This window comes from Haliotis cracherodii, unplaced genomic scaffold, assembly GCF_022045235.1.
Source record: "Haliotis cracherodii isolate W230 unplaced genomic scaffold, xgHalCrac1.p SCAF_20, whole genome shotgun sequence".
NCBI lineage: Eukaryota > Metazoa > Mollusca > Gastropoda > Lepetellida > Haliotidae > Haliotis > Haliotis cracherodii.
This window is the reverse complement of record NW_027266276.1, coordinates 2,097,249-2,118,272: the sequence shown is the minus strand read 5'-3', so window position 1 is coordinate 2,118,272 and position 21,024 is coordinate 2,097,249. Positions and strand designations below refer to the sequence as shown.

Here is a 21,024-nt window from a genome sequence, read left to right as displayed (position 1 = left end):
TGTTCTCTCCGAAATTCGTGTGTCACGCGTTGCACACGCGTGGCGGTCGGGCGGTGACCAACACGGTGCACACGTGGTGTGTAACGCGTTGCCCATGTGTGTAAGGGTAATGAACTTCCGGGCGGTGGTCTATGTGTGTCTGGGAGTAATGCTATAGTGACGAAGGTAGCGAACGTGTAGCTCTGGGTATTGACAATGACAGACCAAGGATCATAATCGGAATTAATCTGGAATTCAAAGACAATACGATCATCGGATACTGGTACTCATAAGTGACGCAATTCTGTTATTTACCTGAGGCCGCGAGTGGTAAGTGCATTGTTAGTGCCAATTGACACAGTGGGGTAGCACGGTTTGACTAACAAGCTTTTGTCTGTGTTGTAGAGTTCCTGGCGATGGATGTGAAGACGGTGCTTCTCTTGGTGGCAGGGATGTTAGGTGAGGACAATCTTTCAGAGCATGTGAATTGAAAGTAACGCCGCATTGAACAGGATTTAAGTTATGTCAGGGTGTGTCAGCTGGGTCTAAGGCGTTCACCGATTTGGTAGATCCAGACAGTGCCGGTATTAAGCTGAGGGACCAAGAAGAATAATCAGGGAAAATCTAGGATTCTGACAAAAAATAATCGGATCCTGTCGCGGTTAAGGGACGAAACTGAAGGGTAATCGGACCTCGAGAGTAATTTTTTTTTCTCATTAGTACATTAATATACTAGCGTCACAGTTTATTTTTTTAGTTTTTTTTCCCATCTCCTGTGTATCCCTGATATTGTTCTGTTGTTTCCAATCTTCCTTGTACCCCTGATATTGTTTTCTGTTGTTTCCCATCTCCCGTGTACCCCTGATATTGTTTCCTGTTGTTTCCCATCTCCCATGCATCCCTGATATTGTTCTCTTGTTTCCCATCTCCAGTGTACCCCTGATATTGTTTTCTGTTGTTTCCCATCTCCTATGCATCCTTGATATTGTTCTCTGTTGTTTCCAATCTTCCAAGTATCCCTGATATTGTTCTCTGTTGTTTCCAATCTTCCAAGTACCCCTGATATTGTTTTCTGTTGTTTCCCATCTCCCGTGTACCCCTGATATTGTTCTGTTGTTTCCCATCTCCCATGTATCCCTGATATTGTTCTGTTGTTTCCCATCTCCCATGTATCCCTGACATTGTTCTGTTGTTCCCCATCTCCCGTGTATCCCTGACATTGTTCTGTTGTTTCCCATCTCCCGTGTACCCCTGATATCGTTCTGTTGTTTCCCATCTCCCATGTATCCCTGATATTGTTCTGTTGTTTCCCATCTCCCGTGTACCCCTGATATTGTTCTGTTGTTTCCCATCTCCCGTGTACCCCTGATATTGTTCTGTTGTTTCCCATCCCCCGTGTATCCCTGATATTGTTCATTTGTTTTCCATCTCCCGTGTACCCCTGATATTGTTCTGTTGTTTCCCATCCCCCGTGTATCCCTGATATTGTTCTGTTGTTTCCCATCCCCCGTGTATCCCTGATATTGTTCTGTTGTTTCCCATCCCCCGTGTATCCCTGACATTGTTCTGTTGTTTCCCATCTCCCGTGTATCCCTGATATTGTTCATTTGTTTTCCATCTCCCGTGTACCCCTGATATTGTTCTGTTGTTTCCCATCCCCCGTGTATCCCTGATATTGTTCTGTTGTTTCCCATCCCCCGTGTATCCCTGATATTGTTCTGTTGTTTCCCATCCCCCGTGTATCCCTGACATTGTTCTGTTGTTTCCCATCTCCCGTGTATCCCTGATATTGTTCATTTGTTTTCCATCTCCCGTGTATCCCTGATATTGTTCTGTTGTTTCCCATCCCCCGTGTATCCCTGATATTGTTCTGTTGTTTCCCATCCCCCGTGTATCCATGACATTGTTCTGTTGTTTCCCATCTCCCGTGTATCCCTGATATTGTTCATTTGTTTTCCATCTCCCGTGTACCCCTGATATTGTTCTGTTGTTTCCCATCCCCCGTGTATCCCTGATATTGTTCATTTGTTTTCCATCTCCCGTGTACCCCTGATATTGTTCTGCTGTTTACCATCTTCCGTGTACCCCTGATATTGTTCTGCATCCCTGATATACTGAAAAAGAAAAGTTCCTGTGACACTGAATAAGATTTAATGCAAAGTAATGTTTTTTACCAAATCTGAGACAATTTCGGTTTGTAACAGATAAAAGACTCCTGTAGGTTTTCAAATGGTTTAATTTGCCATACTGACTTAAAAAAATGCGTGATTTCATAACAAACATGACCATGCCAAAATGGCAATTTACAAATCAATAGCGTGTGTGTCCACCACTGGTTGCGATGCAAGCAACACATCTTCGTTTCATGGAATGGACCAGGCGTCGCACAAAGTCCTGTGGGATACCTGTCCATATCTGCTGGAGCATGTTTCGAAGTTCCTGGAGTGTCTGTGGAACACGTGGTTGACGTCGAAGGCGCTGATCCATCTCATCCCACATGTGCTCGATTGGTGAGAGATCAGGGGAGCGACCCTGCCAGGGGATGACATTCACGTTGTTTTGTTGAAGGGAATCCTGAACAAGTCGAGCAATATTAGGCCGGGCGTTGTCATGTTGAAAGGGAATGCCTGGGCCATGACGACGCAAAAACGGTAGAACAACAGGGTCGATGATCTCGTCGCTGTAGCGCTGTCCATTGAGATTTCCCTCTATCACTATCAAACGGGTCCTCTGTCTTGCTGTAATCCCACTCCATACCATAACGCTGGCGCCCCCGAACCCATCTTCTTCCATGACACAATGATTGACGTAACGTTCACCTCGACGTCGGTACACTCGAATCCGTCCATCGCTTTGGCTGAGGTGAAAACGAGACTCGTCAGTGAATAGAACTTGTCTCCACTGCATGGCCGTCCAGCGTAGACGCTGTCTGCACCAGTGTAGACGTGCTTGACGGTGGTGTCCTGTCAAAATGGGACCTCTGGTGGGTCTGGTGGATTGGTGCGGCAATACCTGCACATCTCAGGCGGCGACGTACGGTTTGTGAAGATATTCGTCGAAGGCCAGGGATGCTTCTTGTAGTCACTGTTGCTGGCTGGAATCGATTTCGTAGGTGTGTTGTTTCGAATCCAGTTGTCTTGTCGATTATTGGTTACTCGTGGCCTGCCACTCCGAGGATGGTCTCTGACTGCATTTGACTGTTGCCAACGTTGCCATAAACACCAAATGGTGTTTCTGTGGACGTTAAATTGTCTTGCAACATCACGTTGACTCGATCCTGCTTCAAGCATACCAATAGCTCGCAGACGCTTATTTTCGGACAGGCGTGGCATTCCGTAATGTTGAATAATTGCGTAATTTTGTGGTTATTGTCAGCACGATGCTAAACAATGCATATGGAATCCCGTTAACGCACGTTTTTATACCCATTCTTGGGTAGTGAAATGCATAGGGCTTGCATAAAAGTCAATTTCTGCATTGAATGCATGCTTTTCTGCAGCAGTTGCGTTTTTGTGACTTGATTCCATACATGTACTACGAAATTGAAAACCAAACTTTACTTGTTTGAAAAATACACTAAAATATTGGTGTCACAGGAACTTTTGTTGATGAGTATATCATTATTATGTTTCCCATGTCCCTGATGTTGTTCTGTTGTTCTCCGTCTCCCTGATGTTGTTCTGTTGTTTCGCGTCCCCTGTTAATCCCTGATATTGTTCTGTTGTCAGCCTCTGCAACCTGTCAATCCAAACGCCGCCTGATGGCTAGTCTGTTTCGCGTATACGACAAGCGTGTTGAGCCCTTCGGGCCTAACGCCACACTGGATGTGGAGATGCAGCTCAACCTTGTGGCGATTACCGACATCGTAAGTGCAACCGATCACTAGAGCACAGTAGTGAACATACAAAAGCGATACACCCACGTTGTTTATAGCAATAGTTGAAACGCAACAGCGATACGCTTACTTTGTACATTTACCCATGAAGATCCGGATGTAATAATGGTCTTCAGCAACCCATGCTTGCCGTAAAACGCGAGAAAGGGGATCGGGTGGTCAGGCTCCCAATTGCATAGATCGATGTTCATGATGTCAATCACTGGATTGTATGGTCCATACCCGATTATTTACAGCCTGCCAGCCTGCCTACATATAGCTGGAATATTGCTGAGTGTGAAAACAAACAAACAAACAAATCTTTGTATATTGCAATAGTTACAATATAGCAATACACTTACGTTGTACATTTCAAAAGATCTTAACCAATAGGGATACACTCACGCTGTTTATTGCAATAGCTGTTTATTGCAATAGGGACACACTTAATCATACCCTATATGTTACAACAGTTAAAACGCAAAAGCAATACACAATCATTGTATATTGCAGTAATTAAAATGCGATATGGCGATACACAAATGTTGTATGGACCTAGACATTAATTAAGCACACCATGGTTTTGCGGCCATATCTGTTGAAGAACAAGGTATCATTCGTGTCAATCCTGAGCTGTGGTGGAGAATTAAATGTCTTGTGTAAGATGAGACTCTTGATTAATGAAAACACAGAGAAGGATGCAAATGTTCAGTATTTTAATTGTATTAATAACACAGTTTGCCATAGTACTGCATACTGAAAACTATGGATATCGGAAGTTCTATGATCAGGTATGAACGACCATTACTGTCCAAAAACGTTCATTGTAATCTTACAAAGATAATTACAATCCCGAAACTCAGACGCGAGTGTAACCACCCTGTGCCTGGATGACAGACCCTACCCTTCTCCTCATCCCGCTGTGAGTCTTCTGATACGATCAAGATGTGCATTCCCGATGCAATGCAGCCTCTGAAGCTGAAAATCGAGGGTGTCATGCTTCACGTTCATAGATCTGTGTGTTTGAGCAACACAGTCAGTTATTGTCATACTCGAGATCGACAGCCATTCAATGAATGAGTATAATGACACTTGAATTTATTTATTGAATTGCGGGTATATCACTGTTCTTTATTATATCAGGGGCTGCTTAATTGAGTTCTCGGTGCATATGTTACAGTGAATACGCCAAATCAGGGAATATGTATAATACCTGAAATTTTCAGGGAATATGTGAAATGCAGGGAATATTCATAATCCCTAAAATGTTCAGGTATTATACATATTCCCTAAATTAACGACAAAGTTCTTAGACATATTCCCTGAAACTACTTCACTCATGGTTGTTGGAAGAATTTTTCTCTCTAATATACGCTTACATTGTATGTTTCAATCGCTAAAATGCAATAGTTACGCTGCACATTGCAATAATTAAAATGCAATAGCTCACACTTATATTGTAAATAACAATAGTTAAAACGCAATACACTTATGTTGTATCTGGCAATAGTTAAAAAGTATTAAATTCTTGTTTTGAAGTTTAAAGGATTTCCGTTAATGCGATTGGTTTATTTGCTGATCACATGACCCATTCATATTTCAACAAACTTCAAAAGGTGACGTTTACAAAGTATAAACTTCACCTTTTGACGTTTACATGATTTTTATAAGGAACTATTTTTCATGGGGAATCCCTGAGTTGAACATTTCTCTGTTGTCTCCCCTGTTTACCACGATCTTGAGCATCGGCAATATGGGACAATTAATTGTCATTTCTTTTTCACACAAGGTTTCATTAAAACACTTATTTACATATTAGAATTAACCCCCTGGATGCAACAGGGACATATATGTCCGTCCTCTCCAACCCTCACTTTTAAGTCGAATAAAATCAAAAATACATCGCGCACACAAAATATTGAAGAACAAGGTATCTTTCGTATCAATCCTGGGCTGTGGTGGAGAATTAAATGTCTTGTGTAAGCGTATGTATTGAAATAGAAATATCGGATATTTACTCGGAAAATTGAATTTAAAAAATAGCGTATTTGTGATCACGGGTATCTGTTCATTTTTGTCAAATCACCAATGATAATTCTGAAACGTCGCCGACCCTAGAATCGTTTAGAATGGTTTGGAAAATACGCAAACACGAACGACAATGTGAACTTTCCGCCATATTGGACAGAGTTTACAAAATCACGTTTTGGTTATGAGACAACTATTGCATCACCTATATTACAAGCTCAGCTGCGATACAAAATTTCGCATACATTTTTGAATGAAATGATAAATGGTCTTTGTCACAAATACAAACTGTCTGGCTGAATTTAATACATGAGGTGTGAAAACGAACGCAGTGCTCCGAAAACAACACAAAGCACAATTCAGACGTTACATTGTATTTTCTCCTATGTCAAGAGATCCATTTGTCTATTCGTTGGATGCAGTTTAGAACATGCATGTGAAGAGTAAAAACGCAATGGCGATACACTTACGTTGGATACTGAAATTGTAAAAACGCAATGGCGATACACTTACGTTGAATATTAGAATTATTAAAACGCAATGGCGATACACTTACGTTGGATACTGGAATTGTAAAAACGCAATGGCGATACACTTACGTTGAATATTAGAATTATTAAAACGCAATGGCGATACACTTACGTTGGATACTGGAATTGTAAAAACGCAATGGCGATACACTTACGTTGGATACTGGAATTGTAAAAAACGCAATGGCGATACACTTACGTTGTATATTGGAATTGTTGGAACGCAATGGCGATACGCTTACGCTGGATACTGGAATTGTTGGAACGCAAAATAGCGATACACTTACGTTGTGTTGTCAATTATGTCAGGATGCCATGATCAACACCTTCATCTCCCGTCATACTTTTTGACGTTTTTGGTAACTGTGTTGAGTGGTTGATATAAATGGTAGATATATATGATCGGATCTGTAAGGAAATCTGTGTGTCGTTTCAAAAAACGTCTGTTTTGAGTGAGTGAGTGTAAGGTGACTTAGTTGGACTTAACGCCATTTTTAACAGTATTCCCATTATGTCACGGCGTGTCGGCTTAATGTAGAAGGAAAGTGTGAGGTGATGCAGGTCTCAGACGTTAACCACTTTGGTGAAACCCACGAGCAGGGGTATGTTGCTGACAAACCTACAAACATAAACAGAGCGGGTTTCTTTTGTTTTCTCTGTTTGTTGTTTAACTTTTAATTTCAGCTATATGACGGCGGTCCGTAAATAGTCGAGTCTAGATCAGATAATCCAGTGATTGACATCATGAGCATTGATCCACGCAATTTGGACAGCCAAGTCAGCGAGCCTGACCACCCGATCCAGTTAGTCGCCTCTTAGGGCAAGCATGGGTTGCTGAAGACCTATTCTAACCCTGAACTTCACGGGATGGGTTTGTTTTGAATAAAGTGAGAATTAAAGTACTTCTTTCGCATAGGTTATTGTTTAAATCTGCCACCACTGCAATGATACGTAACAAAGGACGAGCAAACTCATCATCGCAAATGGGCAGAGTATATATAGGGCGTACTTACTCATAACTGCTTGATAAAAATTCAATTTGAAAAACAGAAATAGCGTAAAACAGACGATAAAAATACAACAGGCGTAATCGACACCCAAACGAAACATTCCGCCACTTGAGAATTCCCCTCGCTGGAGTTAAACCAGTACAACCATCAGGCCAGCGCCCAGTCTGCCTGCTCCGCCTCGGATTTTTTAATCGAATTACAATTCTTTTCTGTCTGCCCTTCCGTTTAATTACCGTGTCAACAACTATAGCCAAGAATAAGTAAAGTTATAAGAGATGCCTTCAGTTGTCTGTTCAGGGGATAAATCCCCGACAGGCATACATTGTGTGGAATAGGTTTATTGTAAACAAACATGGTGTTAGTCATAAAAAGCTAGTTTCCGACAGTAGTTGTTATGCTAATTGTTCACAAGGTCAAGCTATGAGGTCATTTCTCACATACAACAATGTATGCAATGTTGTTATTTGCGTAGTTCACAGAAACATCCACGTGATTGATGGTTGAGTTCCTGACTTATCCAAATATCTGCTAAGCATCACCAAATAGATTATACAGTAGATATACATGTTTGCCGTTTGAAGATCCGGGGTAGAATAGGTCTTCAGCAACCCATGCTTGCCGTAACAGGCACAAACGGGATCGGGTGGTCAGGCTCGCTGACTTGGTTGATGCACGTCAATGTATCCCAATTGTGTGGATCGATGCTCATGATGTCAATCACTGGATCATCTGGTCCAGACTCGATTATTTACAGACCGCCGTCATATAGCTGGAAAATAGCTGAGTGCGGCGTTAAACAACAAATAAGCAAACAACATGTATGCCGCAACCAAGCCAACCAACACATCAGCCAATGATGACATTTGGCACGCACCGTTGCCAATAGTTTCAGGCCACGCCAAATAATTTTTTTTTTGAACCAATTGGTTTCAGCACTTTCACTTGAACATTAAAATACGTTCTACTTAATGTATCTAGGAAGATTAATATTCGCAACAAAATCGCAATTATTCCTTGCACTTTACTTACCCTTTGGAGACATCATCATATTTTTATTTCAATTTTGCAGGACGAGAAAAAGCAAATCATGACGACAAACTGCTGGATTAATTTGGTAAATATCAGAGAGTGAGTGAGTTGGATTTTACGCTGTTGTGAACAGTATTCGAGTTATATCACAACGTGTCAGCTTAATGTGAGAAGAAGTCTGATAAATGATACAGGTAGTGGTTCAAGTGTACCACCTTCCACTGTTTACCTGAATCCATAATCAGGGCCAGTTCAGGATTCGAACCCACAATCATCGGATCCTTGAATATCATCAATATTTCACAGGTTCTTCCAACTCCCATTAATACATAGGTCTGCTTTAAGGTGTAGTCGCTGTTAAATCCAAAATATCAAGCCACGTCCTTGCTCCAGCGACAGGGAAAGCAGTGATTGGCCAGTTCGACCAATGAGAGCTCAGATCCCACCGACGGCGATATCCTCGTGCAACATGTGCTTTGTGGCCTTCTCTACCCCACTGCTTCAATATCAGGAAGTGGTTGATTTTGCACAGCATTCATCCACGGAGATAGGGTTATTTGACTGTAATACACGTCTCCATTTCATAAGCAATATACACATGTCACTACCACACCACAAAGTGGCCGAATGTATTGTGGTGTATTCAAACTTATGAAGTGTTAACGATGATCCTGCCTACGTTAGACCATTGGGACCGAGCAGGTTTATACACGATCTGTGATAATGAGAGTGTGGTGTTTCTTAACGATCATTATGGTTGAATTGTACCCAAGTTAATTCAAATTCAGATTATCTTGTGAATGTTTTCTTCAAATTGTCTGATAAATGGAAACCAGACACGGCCATAATACTCACTAATATAAATAACAGGCTTTAGGGTATTTTTTCCGCATGGTGTTTCATTCTCTAGAAATGGAGGGATACAGCATTAGCATGGCAACCAGAAAGGTATGGAAACGTTACCGACCTACGGATCCCATCCGATGACATATGGACGCCTGACATTCGAGCAAAATACTCGTATGTACCTCTTTCATAGAAACAGCATGCATTATGATGAAAGTAAGTGCCACTCTTGCTTTGCTTTTTCCTTCCAATATCGGGGTGGTCGGGTAGCCTAATGGTTACAGCGTTCCCTCGTCACGCCAATTCGGTTCGATTCCCGACATGGGTACAATGTGTGAAGCACATTTCTGATGTTCCCCGCCGTGATATTGCTGGAATGTTGCTAAAAGCGGCGTAAAGCCAAACTCACTCACTTACTCCTTCATATATCCCGAACAGCCATGCATGGCAAGTACTGGGTTATATGATAGGATGCAAAGATGGGGATGAATCGGTTGGAAGAGAAGTCAAATGACGGTAGCCATGATACAGCTGCAAATCTTGTCAAGCCACAATATGTAGTTGGTCATTCAGAGGGTCGAAATTCTTAATGCAGATGCGAAATCATTTTCGAAATACAATTATTTAAATGAATGTATGAAACATCTAAAGGCATACTTTCCTGAATGGACATTTTAACGCCCATTAACCTAGGTACATTGAGAGATGGAGTTTGTTTAGTAATTGGTATTACTTTCCGGTGCAGACCCGTGAAGATTCCGGGATAGAATTTGTCTTCAGCAATCCATGCTTGCCGTAAAAGGCGACTATGCTTGTCGTAAAAGGCGACTAACGGGATCGGGTGGTCAGGCTCGCTGACTTGGTTGATGCATGTCATTGTAACCCAATTGTGTGGATCGATGTTCATGATATTAATCAGATTGTCTGGTCCAGACTCGATTATTTACAAACCGCCGTCATATAGCTGGAATATTGCTGAGTGCGGCTTTAAACATCAAGCAAACAAACAAACTGTTTGCAGAGTGGGATCAAACAATCAAATATCGTCCAGCGGACTAAACAAGGCCATACTACATTCAAGTGGAGGAGTTGATCTCAAGTATGAGGCCATCCTAGAAACGCCGTGTCACCTTGAGCTTCAATACTTCCCCATGGATCAACAACGGTGTCGGATGTCTTTCGAGTCGTGGACATACAATGACAAGCAACTAAATATTACAAATGGAGAAGGTGGGGACGCAAGTTTAAGTGATTACAGATTTCAGACAGAATGGGAACTGTTGTCATTCACGACGAGCCCTGTCTAGTCGTCACGTTGGTTGCTCTGCTGGGACTTCTGGTGCCGAATGAATCTGGAGAGAAAGTTACTATAGGAATCACGTCTCTCCTGGCAATGATAGCATTGTTGCTTGTGCTCTCGACAGCAATGCCACCGACGTCGTCTGTGGTTCCTCTTATTGGTATGTTTTACTTTTTTATTTTTTTTAAAAAGACCGAGTTAATAGGTTGGGTTGAATACCACTGTATTTCAGTTATGTCCTAGAGTGAGCACCCTGCATAGTGAATTGTAGTGTCCAAGACGATCAGACTACCGTGCTCCCATTTAAAAAAAAGAATATTATGTATCTGGAACAAATACTTGAGTGAGTGAGTGAATGAGTGGGTGAGTGATGAAACTGAAAATAGGTGAAATGGTCCATAGTTTGTCATCTTACAGAGACGCCTAGGACGTTGCTCAAAAGACCCTTGAAGATCCGGGGTAGAATAGGTCTACAGCAACCCAAGCGTGCCGTAAAAAAGGCGACTATGCTTGTCATAAGAGGCGATTTACGGGATCTGGTGGTCAGGCTCGCCGACCTGGTTGATTTGGATGTCATCGTATCCCAATTGCGTGGATCAATGCTCATAATGTCAGTCACTGGATTGTCTGGTCCAGACTCGATTATTTGCAGACCGCCGTCATATAGCTGGTATATTGCTGACTGCAGCGTTAAACAAACAAACAAAACATTGCTCAAAATATTAAGTACTGGTTTCTCTGGTTGAAACTCGAGTTTTTTAAAGCTGATATGATATAGATGGAATATTACTGAGTACCGCGTTCAACAAACAAAAGTGAACCTCATTGGCCTGCTTCTCAATTGGCCTGAGGGTCAGTTGGCCTATAGAAATAAACACCACTGGTTTCCTAGTCTGAGTTTCATTCTGCTTTATGTAAACAGTTGACTGGTTTCATCGCTTTGATAAAGGTCAACTAAAGAATTGAATACGCGAATATAATCACTAATAAATTGTTATATATACTGAACCGGAAAAGAAACGTCTACCCAAGTAACATTACTTGAAAAGTTGTCATTTAAATATCTGGGTAATTTTTGTCAAAGCTTCTAAAATTTAACATTACCTTGTCCGGAAAAATGAAATTTGATGATAAAAAAACAAAGTAGATGACAATAAAACCGATCGCCCAAACGCATTACGGCAACGGCAATGGTAACCCGATGCACGTGTGTTTGTTACAAATTGAAATGCACATGCGTTCCCCAATTTCTTGCCAAATGAAGATCCACCCAGATCGGATAACATTCATTCGTTGTTGAATTGCTACCACATACCAAGATTGAAAAGAAATCAGAGACACCAAGCCCTTGGATGATTGCAAGCTTGACAAACCGCCCGGCAAGTAGCCAATGCATTTCAAGTCCACGTAAGGACCATATACAGGCTCCAGCAACGGTACCAGACCACCAACACTACAGATGAAGACCAAGGGTCACCACCCGACGTCAGGTACGTCAGATTGTGCGACAGCATCTTCAAGACGCCGTGGGGATCATTATTCGGATGCTTGTGTTGTTGAGAGAGACTCGGGGGGTGGTCCGAGCATCATGGTGTGGGGTGAAATTGGTCTTGCACACAGGGTCTGCCCTGTGGTCTTCCAGAACGTCGGTCCAGGGAGAGGCAATGCTGTCACAGCAGCTCGGTACATTGATCAGGTTTTGAGACCCCATGCCATACCTCACTTTGCACGTCGCTGCAACCACGAGTTTCAGCATGATAACTCCCGTGTCCATACTGCGAGAGCCACAACAGACTTCCTCCAGCAGAATGGCATCAGAACCATGCAGTGCCCAGCCCTCAGTTCCGGTTAAAATCCAATTGAGCACCTGTGGAACGAGATTCAAAGACGACTGAATGACGTCCGACCAAGACCGACAACTGCAGCAGAACTGCGTCAGGTGTTCCTCAGAGAGTGGGCTCAAGTGCCTATGGCCTTCATCAACCGCCTCATCCATTCCATGTATCGACGTTGCACGGCAGTCATCAATGCACATGGCGGACACACGACATACTGACTTGTGATGCCATTTTCTCAGAAACTAGTGTTGTGTTTCACTTTAAGAACATTTGATATTTTCATTTCAACCTTGAGGATCAGTTTTGCCAAATTTCATCCTGTTAATATTTCTCAAAGTATGTTTAAAGTGTTTGGACAAATGAGGTTTCTCATATATCTATCCATGGTGACGTTTCTTTTGCGGTTCAGTATATATCTTACACTGGCAACGTAGAGACAACTTATGGACAGTCAACACACGATGAAGCCAAGTAAACAGGATTAAGTGCATGAGTGGAATTATTGTAATTACTTCATGTGTGCAGGCGGGTGGGATGACATTGCCTTGATCTCCGTTGATTGAGTAAAATAAAACACGTTAAGCAATAATTATTTCGTTATACCTTTTGTACGTTAGTTGGGTGAGGTGAAATGGGGTTTATAGGGGCACTGATCTAACGCAATTCCCTGGGACTGGCTGTTGCCTTTGCTATTGTTTTTTCCCAGTGAGTACCCGGATGTATAGCAGAAATCTAGGCTAGTTCGCGACCTCTGCTGCGCAATTCGTAAGCGCATCAGTCACTTTTATGGGTAGTAATAAGGGCGTATGGTCACATTGATCAACAAAATGAAATACAGTTTTCGAGATAATAAGGAAGTGTAGGTATCTTTGTGGGTAGCATCGGTAATGGTGACGAAGTTTTGATAAGTCACTTGCTTGGTAATTTTGCGATTTTCGTTTATACTATTTCGACTTGCAACACAAAGTAAATATTTCACCTGAGCATTGCTTTTTTTTATAGTGTGTATATATTTTTACTGTCAAAATGTGTAACAAACTTATTAAACGTCTAAATATTTAGTTATTTTACAAAGTGACTGAAAAACATTTCCATCTGTATTATTATGATAACGAATTCCAAACATTTTGATGTTTAATGTCATCACCAAGAGACTGAAAATGTTACGTTGAAAAGTAAATGTCTATGTTGTTAGGCTTCTAATCCTACACAATAATCTGTTGTGATGTTTGTAGGCCCTTTTGATCATCTTAATCAATCTGGACAGATGTTTTAGTCAAAATGACTGAAATATTTACACATTTTATAAATTGCCTGAGAGAATCACATTTTACAAATTGACGGTAATATATACACGCTTACAAAGGAAAAGACCTGTGAAAACAGCGTCTATCGCGCATTGAAGAATTTCCCAACCAAGACGTAGATAAAGAAGAACGAATCGGTTCAAATGAAGGAAAACAAAATGCAAATACCATAATTGCAACCTACCAAATTTATGTGTATAAATTTTAGGAGCTTCCTTGTTCGAGGAATGTACCCGTGAATATCCACACAAAGGAACAATATCCCACTCGTCTGCAGCTGTACAAAGAAACTTATTCGATGTCACGTGTCTCTGTAACAATCAAATATTTTAAAAGATATACATCGTTTCGGGATATTATAACCCGTGTTCGTTTCTCAACTGATCACTTGGATTGTTTCAGGTGTTTCACATAGGTGTCAAGTCTCAAGGGTCGGCTGAGAAAGCCCACGTGACAACTATTTTCATAACGTCCACGGTTCCTAAAAAATCCATTGAGTGATAGATAACAATGATCAATCAATCAACGTATTATCAGTTAACCCTTTGAACAAAGTATGTTGTTTTTACATCGGCACTTCACGCCATGATATGAGTGTATTCCCTTTGTTTTAGTAAACCTAGACATGTAAACACTCACTTTTGACATATCCACTTTGCAAGATAACAGTGATTAATCAATCAACATATTTTCTGTTAATCCTTTGATGACTAGGAACGATCCGTTGATTTACAAAAAAAAGTAAATCAACTGATCATTCACCTCTTACTGGTCTGCCACATGCATATTACATAACACACATTTCACCTCACTTCAAACCTGGATTTAGATTGAATAATTACCCCAGACACAATAAAAGCCAAATGGGAACCTTTGTCAGGTAATCTAAGTGGTGCTACCACTAATTGTACCTGTAATAAATTCATTAACTGAGCATCAAGTGAATGACGACAAATACACAAGTGTAGGGTTATACTAGAAAACGTGCATGACAACAAGGGAGGAGTAATCGTATTATCGACGCAATCCGAAATTGCTTTCACTGCATAGATACTTTTTTTAGTCTTAAACTATAACCATCTGGGGTATTTCCAAATGACGACATCCGATGAGCTCCGCCGTTCTTTTTGTCTGTTTGTTTAGGCTGAAAAAATTAATTAACATGCGCCCTTTGTCGAAATCTTTATAGATCACAGTTAACCAATCAGTGTTTATGCAAAAATTCGTAAAGCAAATATTGCCTCTAGCCTCCAAGTTTATTTAGCTGTCCTTGCAGACGGTAGCCCAGTCTCTGGTCACGCTCAGTTGCGTTGCGTATCATCCGGGTAGTCAAGGGGGAAAAAACAATAACAAAGGCAACAACCAGTCCGGGGAATTGCGTTAGATCAGAGCCCCTTTAACGTCGCGTCCAAGATTATAGCATTTATATAGCACTTATATAGCATGCGTGCGTGCGTGCGTGTACTAGTCCGGACTGATGCCGATTCATATTGAGATACTATGCCGCAGTTTAACATGGATACCCCACTCAGAGACAGTATACTGACTCCGAGCCGACCAGTCCTTGCTTTAGCCCCTAATGCCGAGCGACAGACAGGGTAACATCAAGTACCATATTTTAACGACTTTTGATATGACGCGACCGGGGTTCGAACCGGGCTCTCCTGGCAGACGCTCTACCACTAGACCACGGAGGCGGTATATATATGTATGTATATACAGGAACATACGATTTGACATATTTTACTTTCTACAATATGTAAAGTCTCTCCTATTGATGTACCAACGTATTTAAGGATAGAATGTATACTACATTTACACTACACGTATACTACATTTATACTACATGTACACTATATTTATACTACATGTATACTACATTTATACTAAATGTATACTATATTTATACTACACGTATACTACATTTATACTACACGTATACTACATTTATACTACACGTATACTATATTTATACTACGTGTATGCTACATTTATACTACATGTATACTATATTTATACTACATGTATACTACATTTATACTACAAGTATACCACATTTATACTACATGTATACTATATTTATACTACATGTATACTACATTTATACTACAAGTATACCACATTTATACTACATGTATACAATATTTAAACTACACGTATACTACATTTATGCTGCATGTATACTATATATATAGTACATGTATACTACATTTATACTGCATGTATACTATATATATAGTACATGTATACTACATTTATACTGCATCTATACTATATTTATACTGTATGTATACTATATTTATACTGCATGTATGCTACATTTATACAGCATGTATACTATATTTATACAGCATGTATATCACAATTATACTACAAGTATACTACATTTATACTACATCTATACTATATTTATACTACACGTATACTACATTTATACTGCATGTATGCTATATTCATACTGCATGCATACTACATTTATACTGCATGTATACTGCATGTATACTATATTTATACTACACGTATACTACATTTATACTACACGTATACTACATTTATACTACACGTATACTATATTTATACTACGTGTATGCTACATTTATACTACATGTATACTATATCTATACTACATGTATATTACATTTATACTACAAGTATACCACATTTATACTACACGATACTATATTTATACTACATGTATACTACATTTATACTACAAGTATACCACATTTATACTACATGTATACAATATTTAAACTACACGTATACTACATTTATGCGGCATGTATACTATATATATAGTACATGTATACTACATTTATACTGCATCTATACTATATTTATACTGCATGTATACTATATTTATACTGCATGTATGCTACATTTATACAGCATGTATACTATATTTATACAGCATGTATATCACAATTATACTACAAGTATACTACATTTATACTACATCTATACTATATTTATACTACACGTATACTACATTTATACTGCATGTATGCTATATTCATACTGCATGTATACTTCATTTATACTGCATGTATACTGCATGTATACTACATTTATACTACATGTATACTCTATTTATACTACACGTATACTACATTTTTACTGCATGTATACTACATTTATACTGCATGTATGCTACATTAATTTATACTGCATGTATACTACATGTATACTGCATGTATACTACATTTACACTACACGTATACTACATTTATACTGCATGTTTACTATATTTATACTGCATGTTTACTATATTTATACTGTATGTATACTATATTCATACTACATGTATACTACATTTATACTACATGTATGCTATATTTATACTGCATGTATACTACATTTATACTGCATGTATAATATATTTATACTCCATGTATACTACATTTATACTGCAAGTATACTATATTTATACTACGTGTATACTTCGTTTATACTGCATGTATACTATATTTATACTCCATGTATACTACATTTATACTGCATGTATACAATATTTATACTACGTGTATACTACATTTATACTGCATGTATACTATACTTATACTACATGTATACTACATTTATACTGCATGTATACTATATTTATACTCCATGTATACTTCGTTTATACTGCATGTATACTATATTTATACTCCATGTATACTACATTTATACTGCATGTATACTATATTCATACTCCATGTATACTATATTTATACTACATGTATGCTACATTTATACTGCATGTTTACTATATTTATACTGCATGTACACTATATTTATACTACATGTATACTACATGTATACTATATTTATACTGCATGTATACTACATTTATACTGCATGTATACCATATTTATACTGCATGTATACTACATTTACACTGCATGTATACTATATTTATACTACGTGTATGCTACATTTATACTGCATGCATACTATATTTATACTCCACGTATACTACATTTATACTACACGTATACTATATTTATACTGCGTGTATACTACATTTATACTGCATGGATACTATATTTATACTCCATGTATACTTCGTTTATACTGCATGTATACTATATTTATACTCCATGTATACTACATTTATACTGCATGTATACTATATTCATACTCCATGTATACTATATTTATCCTACATGTATACTACATTTATACTGCATGTTTACTATATTTATACTGCATGTATACTATATTTATACTACATGTATACTACATGTATACTATATTTATACTGCATGTATACTACATTTATACTGCATGTATACCATATTTATACTGCATGTATACTACATTTACACTGCATGTATACTATATTTATACTACGTGTATGCTACATTTATACTGCATGCATACTATATTTATACTCCACGTATACTACATTTATACTACACGTATACTATATTTATACTGCGTGTATACTACATTTATACTGCATGTATACTATATTTATACTCCATGTATACTATATTTATACTGCATGTATACTATATTTATACTGTATGTATATTATATTTATACTCCATGTATACTACATTTATACTGCATGTATACTATATTTATACTGCATGTATACTTTGTTTATACTGCATGTATACTACATTTATTCTGCATGTATACTATATTTATACTCCATGTATACTACATTCATACTGCATGTATACTATATTTAACTCCATGTATACTACATTTATACTGCATGTATTCTACATTTATACTGCATGTATACTATATTTATACTCCATGTATACTACATTTATACTGCATGTATACTACATTTATACTGCATGTATACTACATTTATACTGCATGTATACTACATTTATACTGCATGTATACTATATTTATACTATATGTAAACTACATTTATACTGCATGTATACTACATCTTTACTGCATGTATACTATATTTATACTATATGTATACTACATTTATACTGCATGCTGTATTATGTATCGAATCCGGAACATGTCCTGTCAATTACCTCTGTGTCAAACTGTTTCATTGATTATGACGCGTGACACATTTTTTACCATTACCTGAAAATAAATTATCAACGCAATCTTACACTATACTTTTTTTATGAGACATTCTTGCATAATATTATGATCCCTACCAAATATCCTGAGTTCTTTTCCCACAGTAAGGTACTACGCTATCAATATCTTCATTGTGTCGCTGAGTACAGGCCTGGCCGTGCTCACTCTCAATATTCATCACCGAGGACCGAGGGGACACAAACTGCCAAGGCTTGTGAAAACTGTGTGCTTTAGTTTTCTTGCCAGGATCCTGTTCATCAAAATAGACGTGCCAGAGTCTGACGACCAGGAAATGGTATGTTTGATTGTCACTACTGGCGTGAAATAGTTTGGTTTCTTTTGGCACAAACTTGGTCTGTTGTTTCATCAATTGGCAATTTAAATATCAAACAAACATTTGCGAGAGAGAGAGAGAGAGAGAGAGAGAGAGAGAGAGAGAGAGAGAGACTGAGACAGGGAGAGAGACCCAGAGAGAGACAGACAGACAGAGAGACATAGATACAGACAGACACAGTATGTATGTTTGTCCTTGGATTGTTATTGCCAAGTCCTTATATACGTTTCATTTTAAAAGCTCGGATGATCCTTTCAAATGCTCTCTATTGCCATTTACAGAACCTCCGAAATCCCGCTTATGACGAGGCCAACCATGCAGACAAACCTGCACCCACACTGAGCCTGACGGAGGGACAGCAGGCTGGGGGGACTAACGTGGTGGATGTTCTCAACCGACTGCTCCACACAGTAGAGCAGGCCATAGGGCTACAGAAGAGGAGGGTCGCCAAACAAGACAGCCTTGACCAGATTACATATGAATGGAAGCAACTGGCCATTGTTCTCGAACGTGCTCTGACAATCATATTTCTCTTTGTCACTGTTTTCACGACGGTTGCAATGTTCTCCTAGACTCTATATGAGGGTGGAACCTGGTGGTAAAGTGTTCGCTTGTCAGACAGCAGACCTGGCTTCTTATTATGGCCAGTGATTATACTCACTTTCTTGGTTTCAAGTTCCCATATTGTGCTGTGTATGGTGGAATACTCGGTGTTCCATGTTGCTGAAATATTGCCAAAAGAGGCCTGATGACCCTAGCAACCCTTTGGCTTGCATGACGACGGGCACCAGTATCATTTGTCATAGGGTAGCTGCATTTTCTTCAGAAATTCGCTTCACGTAAATATGCATGATGAAAGTGAATACATTAGAAAAGTGGGCATTGTTTTTTTGTGGTCACTTATTACATGTTATTTCGATTTGCAATGTTTGATTCGTAAACTTTATTTTCAAGTTGCGAACATTTATTATCTAGATCATTAAATTCAATTCAATTATTACACATTATATTGAATATCCTTTCTCACCTGACTGAACATCGAGTGAGCTTATGTCGCAGCCTGTTTGCCCGTGGTCCGCCATCAACATCGCGACATCATTTTATGTTTCGTCCCATCCATGACGACCCCACATTTGTTCAAGAGGTTCGAATCCAGTTTATAGCTTTTTATGGCCACTACTCAGCTCTTTTTTGTTCAAAATGGAATACATTTTGCTGCATGTTTAATTAATGTTTGGGCTGAACATATATTTTCCGTGTTTCGCAATAGTTTTGTCATTGTATTGACCTTATTGTTTTGGCCATATTCGCGTTTTTTTATTTGATATTCGCGTAAAATGAATATTTGACTTCTGTAAACTGGAATACCCATACAAAAGAAGTTGAACTTTCCTGTGTGTTTCCTCTCACGGGGACATAATGATTTGTTCAAATCATTGTAGGATTTTAGTGTCAGGGTTTAGTCCTCACTGTATATGCAGAGAGTATTTGAATATCAATGCTGACGGAAACTGTTGTTTAGAGTATGTTCCGTCCCGTTACAATTTTTACCTGTGATGTCAACAATGCCATTATTGAGCATATTTTAATAACCTGTCACAGATAATGTGTAAAATGTGATTCACTCAGGCAGGTTACAAAATGCCTACACATTTCAGTTATTTTACAAATTGACTGACAAGTTCATTTATTTGACAGACTGACTAAAGTGAAGATTATCTAGAACCTGAAAAGGGCCCCAAAGAGCAAAATACAATAGTTATGCTAGGATTAGAAACAACAAAACTAACAAAATATGTATTGTCTTCTGTTAACCCTTACATTTTCACTGGGTGATTACACTGAACATCAAAATGTGATGAATTCGTAAAAATAAAATTCGTAAAAATAAAATTCATAA

At 38.9% G+C, this 21,024-nt stretch overlaps 1 pseudogene; it reads left to right on the top strand.

The window, feature by feature from the left end:
• Positions 1-390: 390 nt before the first annotated feature.
• Positions 391-19,754, top strand: LOC139470231 (neuronal acetylcholine receptor subunit beta-2-like; annotated as a pseudogene).
• Positions 19,755-21,024: the final 1,270 nt, after the last annotated feature.